This window comes from Scyliorhinus canicula, chromosome 27, assembly GCF_902713615.1.
Source record: "Scyliorhinus canicula chromosome 27, sScyCan1.1, whole genome shotgun sequence".
Lineage (NCBI taxonomy): Eukaryota > Metazoa > Chordata > Chondrichthyes > Carcharhiniformes > Scyliorhinidae > Scyliorhinus > Scyliorhinus canicula.
In genome coordinates this window covers 13,575,557-13,583,387 of record NC_052172.1, presented here as the reverse complement: position 1 = coordinate 13,583,387, position 7,831 = coordinate 13,575,557, and positions in this window count along the sequence as shown.

The window sequence follows — 7,831 nt, the reverse complement described above, 5'->3', positions numbered from 1 at the left end:
GTCCCTACAGCTCTCTGCGGTAAAGAATTCCACAGATTCACTCCCCTCTGAGAGAAGAAATTCCTCCTCATCTCGGTCTGAAATGGGGCGACCCCCTCACTCTGAGATTCTGCCCTCTGGCCCCAGACTCTCCCACAAGGGGAAACAACCTCTCAGCATCCACCCTGTCAAACCCCCTGAGAGTCCGATATGTCTCAATATGGTCGCCTCTCATTCTTCTAAACTCCCAATGAGCACAGGCCCCGACCAACTCAACCTCTCCTCATAAGAAAATCCTTCCGTACCCGGGATCAACTGAGTGAACCGTCTCTGGACGGCCTCCAATGGCAGTAAATCTTTCCTTCGGGAAACTGGTTTAGCTCAGCTGTCTGGACAGCTGGTTCGTGATACAGAATGAGGCCAGCAGAGCGGGTTTCATTTCTAATTCCTGTGCTGGTTGAGGTTATTCATGAAGGCTCGGCCTCATCAACCCCTCGCCTGAGGTGTGGTGACCCTCACGTTAAGTAGCCACCAGTCAGCGATCCCCCTCCTTGGTGGACTTCACTCCCCTTTGGGAATAAGGAAAATTGAAGTGGGTTGTGATCATCGCTGGTAATGTACTGCCCTTCAGAAGGTGGTGGCAAGCCACATAGAACATAGAACAGTACAGCACAGAACAGGCCCTTCGGCCCTCGATGTTGTGCCGAGTAATGATCACCCTACTCAAACCCACGTATCCACCCTATACCCATAACCCAACAACCCCCCCTTAACCTTACTTTTTAGGACACTACGGGCAATTTATCACGGCCAATCCACCTAACCCGCACATCTTTGGACTGTGGGAGGAAACCGGAGCACCCGGAGGAAACCCACGCACACATGGGGAGGACATGCAGACTCCGCACACACAGTGACCCAACCGGGAATCGAACCTGGGACCCTGGAGCTGTGAAGCATTTATGCTAACCACCATGCTACCGTGCTGCCCCCAAATCCTTGACCATAACTGGTCGCTTGTTGAAGTCAACTCAGGGGTCAGTTAAGACTCAAGCGAACATAAGAATTAGGAGCACTATTCTGAAGTCTGATCCAGGAGTGAGAGAGTTGGGTCTCAGTATTGATCCTGGAGTGAGAGAGTTGGGTCTCGGTGTTGATCCTGGAGTGAGAGAGTTGGGTCTCGGTGTTGATCCTGGAGTGAGAGAGTTGGGTCTCGGTGTTGATCCTGGAGTGAGAGAGTTGGGTCTCGGTGTTGATCCTGGAGTGAGAGAGTTGGGCCTCGGTGTTGATCCTGGAGTGAGAGAGTTGGGCCTCGGTGTTGATCCTGGAGTGAGAGAGTTGGGTCTCGGTGTTGATCCTGGAGTGAGAGAGTTTGGTCAGTGCTGATTTTGGAGTGAGAGAGTTGGGGCTCAGCGTTGATCCTGGAGTGAGAGAGTTAGGTCTCGGTGTTGATCCTGGAGTGAGAGAGTTGGGTCTCAGTATTGATCCTGGAGTGAGAGAGTTGGGTCTCGGTGTTGATCCTGGAGTGAGAGAGTTGGGTCTCGGTGTTGATCCTGGAGTGAGAGAGTTGGGTCTCGGTGTTGATCCTGGAGTGAGAGAGTTGGGTCTCGGTGTTGATCCTGGAGTGAGAGAGTTGGGCCTCGGTGTTGATCCTGGAGTGAGAGAGTTAGGTCTCGGTGTTGATCCTGGAGTGAGAGAGTTGGGTCTCGGTGTTGATCCTGGAGTGAGAGAGTTTGGTCAGTGCTGATTTTGGAGTGAGAGAGTTGGGGCTCAGCGTTGATCCTGGAGTGAGAGAGTTAGGTCTCGGTGTTGATCCTGGAGTGAGAGAGTTGGGTCTCAGTATTGATCCTGGAGTGAGGGAGTTGGGTCTCGGTGTTGATCCTGGAGTGAGAGAGTTGGGTCTCGGTGTTGACCATGGAGTGAGAGAGTTGGGTCTCGGTGTTGATCCTGGAGTGAGAGAGTTGGGTCTCGGTGTTGATCCTGGAGTGAGAGAGTTGGGTCTCGGTGTTGACCATGGAGTGAGAGAGTTGGGTCTCAGTATTGATCCTGGAGTGAGAGAGTTGGGTCTCGGTGTTGATCCTGGAGTGAGAGAGTTTGGTCAGTGCTGATTTTGGAGTGAGAGAGTTGGGGCTCAGCGTTGATCCTGGAGTGAGAGAGTTGGGTCTCGTTGTTGATCTTGGAGTGAGAGATTTGGGTCTCGGTGTTGATCCTGGAGTGAGAGAGTTGGGTCTCGGTGTTGATCCTGGAGTGAGAGAGTCGGGTCTCAGTAGTGATCCTGGAGTGAAAGAGTTGGGTCTCGGTGTTGATCCTGGAGTGAGAGAGTTGAGTCTCGGTGTTGATCCTGGAGTGAGAGTGTTGGGCCTCGGTGTTGATCCTGGAATGAGGGAGTTGGGTCTCGGTGTTGACCATGGAGTGAGAGAGTTGGGTCTCAGTATTGATCCTGGAGTGAGAGAGTTGGGTCTCGATATTGATCCTGGAGTGAGAGAGTTGGGTCTCGATATTGATCCTGGAGTGAGAGCGTTGTGTCTTGGTGATCCTGGAGTGAGAGAGTTGGCTTTCGGAATTGATCCTGGAGTGAGAGAGTTGGGGCTCAGCATTGATCCTGGAGTGAGAGAGTTGGATCTCGATATTGATCCTAGAGTGAGAGAGTTGGGTCTCGATATTGATCCTGGAGTGAGAGTGTTGGGTCTCGATATTGATCCTAGAGTGAGAGAGTTGGGTCTCGGTGTTGATCCTGGAGTGAGTGAGGTGGGTCGGTGTTGATCTTGGAGTGAGAGAGTTGGGGCTCAGCATTGATCCTGGAATGAGAGAGTTGGGTCTTGTTGTTGATCCTGGAGTGAAAGAGTTGGGTCTCGGTGTTGATCCTGGAGTGAGAGAGTTAGGTCTCGGTGTTGATCCTGGAGTGAGAGAGTTGGGTCTCGGTGTTGATCCTGGAGTGAGAGAGTTAGGTCTCGGTGTTGATCCTGGAGTGAGAGAGTTGGGTCTCGATATTGATCCTGGAGTGAGAGAGTTGGGTCTCGATATTGATCCTGGAGTGAGAGAGTTGGGTCTCGTTGTTGATCCTGGAGTGAAAGAGTTGGGTCTCGGTGTTGATCCTAGAGTGAGAGAGTTGGGTCTCGGTGTTGATCCTGGAGTGAGAGAGTTAGGTCTCGGTGTTGATCCTGGAGTGAGGGAGTTGGGTCTCGGTGTTGATCCTGGAGTGAGAGAGTTGGGTCTCAGTATTGATCCTGGAGTGAGAGAGTTGGGTCTCGATATTGATCCTGGAGTGAGAGAGTTGGGTCTCGATATTGATCCTGGAGTGAGAGAGTTGGGGCTCGATATTGATCCTGGAGTGAGAGAGTTGGGTCTCGATATTGATCCTGGAGTGAGAGAGTTGGGTCTCGATATTGATCCTGGAGTGAGAGAGTTGGGTCTCGATATTGATCCTGGAGTGAGAGAGTTGGGTCTCGTTGTTGATCCTGGAGTGAAAGAGTTGGGTCTCGGTGTTGACCATGGAGTGAGAGAGTTGGGTCTCGGTGTTGATCCTGGAGTGAGAGAGTTGGGTCTCAGTATTGATCCTGGAGTGAGAGTGTTGGGTCACGGTGATGAACTCAGTTGACAAACGGTTTGGGACTCGCCGCCTGAAAGGATGGTGGAGGCGGAGATCCTCACAACATTTAAGAAGTATTTAGATGTGCGCTATGGGCCATGTGCGGGGAAATGGGATTAAAATAGTGAATCGGTTGTTTTTGTCCGGCACAGACTTGATGGGCCAATGGGCATTTTTTGTGCTGTATGTGTCTATGATGTTCCTGGAGTTAGCGAAGAGGCTCTCAGTGTCAATCGGAAGGGTGAACAAACCCCCTCTCCATGGCGCATGTGTTTGACGTGTTTCCTGCTCGCTGTCGCTGCTGCTTGATCAACTGGGATTTATAGGGCGGACTCTGAAATTGTGCTGGGTTCAGTTCGGCCTGGCACCATTCGCTGGTGAATTCTTCAGCTGCCTCCTGTGGCAGATGTTCTTATAAAATTGGCACAAATCCAGTCGTGAGACACCTAATCAGTCCCGTGAACAATTAACTGACAGTGCCTAGCCCCCCCCCAACCCCGTGGACAGGTATGTATGATTTAGCCATTGGGTCAGCACACTTTATAAATGGGTCTGCGTATTTTAATGAATATGCCTGTGTACTTTTTAAAATAAATTTAGAATACCCAATTATTATTTTTTTCCATTTAAGGGCAATTTAGCGTCGCCAATCCATCTAACCTGCACATCTTTGGGTTGTGGAGGTGAAACCCACGCATACCCGTGGAGAATGTGCAAACTCCACACGGACAGTGACCCAGGGCCGGGATTCGAACCCGGGTCCTCAGCGCCGTACTCCCAGTGCTAACCACTGCGCCACGTGCCGTGTTAACCACTGCGCCACATGCCGACATCTGTATTCTTTAACAAATGGGCTTGGGTACATTGATGAATGGGTCTGTGTAATTTAGCGAATGGGTCTCTGTACATTAATAAATAGCTCTGCATTTTTTTGTATCGGTTATGTACTTTAATGAATGGGTCTGTGTACTTTAGTATATGGGTCTGTGTATTTTAATGAATGGGCCAGCGTACTTTAGTATGTGGGTCTGTGTATTTTCATGAATGAGGCCGCATACTTTAATATATGGGTCTGTGTATGTTAATGAATGGGTCTGCATACTTATGTGATTCGGTCTGTGCATTTTAGGTAATGGGTCTGCGCACTTTAGCATATGGGACTGTGCATTTTAATGAATGGGCCTGCATACTTAAGAAATTGGGTCTGTGTATTTTAGCAAATGAGTCTGCGTATTGAGGTGGTGCGTGTATTACTAATGGATCCACGTGTCTAATTAATGGGTTTGTGTATCGATGAATGGGTTTTTGTGTGTTTTAGTGAATGGATTTTTTGTCTCCAAGAGGTTCGTGTTTGCTCTCACTTTCCCAACAGGAAGTTTTAGTTAATGATTGATGGATTGTGAGGTGCAGTAACAGGTGTGGGCCAAGGACACACAGTGATACCGAGATAAGGCCGACTGAGGCATTTGCACAGAAATTCATTCTGTGATAACCAATAGGCAGGAGATAGTCAGCGTCTTGCTACCTGTTGGATCTCTGCCAGCAAACACGCAATCAGATGTATCATTGCTACCAGGGGGTCCGCAACCCCAATCATTCTGCTAAATTCCAGCCTCAGATCCCTCAAAACAGGAAGGACAAAGCGAGAAAGACTGCGAGAGCCAAATGTGCTGGGAGAAAGTTCAGGGAAACAAGGCCGGAGATGAGATTCCTTTCTGTGAATGACCTCACACTGTAACACAATGGAGAAGTGTCAAAAGTACTTAAATGCAATCTTCTTATTGTTCACGGACTGGGTTATTCCAGAAACTTTGCATTGAGCACAAATATCCGGTTCTTAATCCTGGAACTGTCAAAACTAAACAAACAGAACTGAAGGCTTCAGATTCCAGTATGAAAATGAGGGCTTACCTCAGGAGGGAGTGTTGTGATGTGTCCAACAGCAATGAATCACTCAACAACACATTACAATGGGTTACGTTCAGTCCAGGGGTTCAGGCACATCCTGAATCATTGGCGCCAAATTTTAGTGTGGGCACAAACTCCACACACAGAGCATGGGTCAGGAGACGTTTCTACACACGACCGCACACAACGACACTGACCTCACACCCAATCACACACACAGACACTGTGCTCACACACTATCACACACACAGACACTGTGCTCACACCCAATCACACACACACAGACACTGTGCTCACACCCAATCACACATACACAGGCACTGTGCTCACACCCAATCACACACACACAGACACTGTGCTCACACCCAATCACACACACAGACACTGTGCTCACACACTATCACACACACAGACACACCGTGCTCACACACTATCACACACACACACACACAGGCACTGTGCTCACACACTATCACACACACACACAGACACTGTGCTCACACACTATCCCACACACACAGACACTGTGCTCACACACTATCACACACACACACACACTGTGCTCACACACTATCACACACACACAGACACTGTGCTCACACACTATCGCACACACAGACACTGTGCTCACACACTCACACACACACAGACACTGTGCTCACACACTGTCACACACACACACACTGTGCTCACACACAATCACACACACGGACACTGTGCTCACACACTATCACAGACACACAGACACTGTGCTCACACACTGTCACACACACAGACACTGAGCTCACACACTATCACACACACACACACTGTGCTCACACACTATCACACACACACAGACACTGTGCTCACACACTATCACACACACACAGACTCTGTGCTCACACACTATCACACACACAGACACTGTGCTCACACACTATCACACACACACACACTGTGCTCACACACTATCACACACACACAGACACTGTGCTCACACACTATCACACACACAGACACTGTGCTCACACACTATCACACACACACACACTGTGCTCACACACTATCACACACACACACACAGACACTGTGCTCATAACACTATCACACACACACACACACACTGTGCTCACACACTATCACACACACACACTGTGCTCACACACTATCACACACACACACACACTGTGCTCACACACTGTCACACACACAGACACTGTGCTCACACACTATCACACACACAGACACTGTGCTCACACACTGTCACACACACAGACACTGTGCTCACACACTATCACACACACAGACACTGAGCTCACACACTATCACACACACACACACACTGTGCTCACACACTATCACACACACAGACACTGTGCTCGCACTCTCACACACACAGACACTGTGCTCACACACTCTCACACACACAGACACTGTGCTCACAAACTATCACACACACAGACACTGAGCTCACGCACTATCACACACACAGACACTGAGCTCACACACTATCACACAGACACACACACTGTGCTCACACACTATCACACACACAGACACTGAGCTCACACACTATCACACACACACACACACTGTGCTCACACACTATCACACACACAAACACTGTGCTCACACACTCTCACACACACAGACACTGTGCTCACACACTATCACACACACACAGACACTGCTCACACACTATCACACACACAGACACTGAGCTCACACACTATCACACACACACACACACTGTGCTCACACACTATCACACACACACAGACACTGTGCTCACACACTATCACACACACACAGACTCTGTGCTCACACACTATCACACACACAGACACTGTGCTCACACACTATCACACACACACAGACTCTGTGCTCACACACTATCACACACACAGGCACTGTGCTCACACACTATCACACACACACAGACACTGCTCACACACTATCGCACACACAGACACTGTGCTCACACACTATCACACACACAGAGACACTGTGCTCACACACTATCACACACACAGACACTGTGCTCACACACTATCACACACACGGACACTGTGCTCACACACTATCACACACACACAGACACTGTGCTCACACACTATCACACACACAGACACTGTGCTCACACACTATCACACACACACACACAGACACTGTGCTCACACACTATCACACACACAGACACTGTGCTCACACACTATCAACACACACAGACACTGTGCTCACACACTATCACACACACACACAGACACTGTGCTCACACACTATCACACACACAGACACTGTGCTCACACACTATCACACACACAGACACTGTGCTCACACACTATCACACACACAGACACTGTGCTCACACAC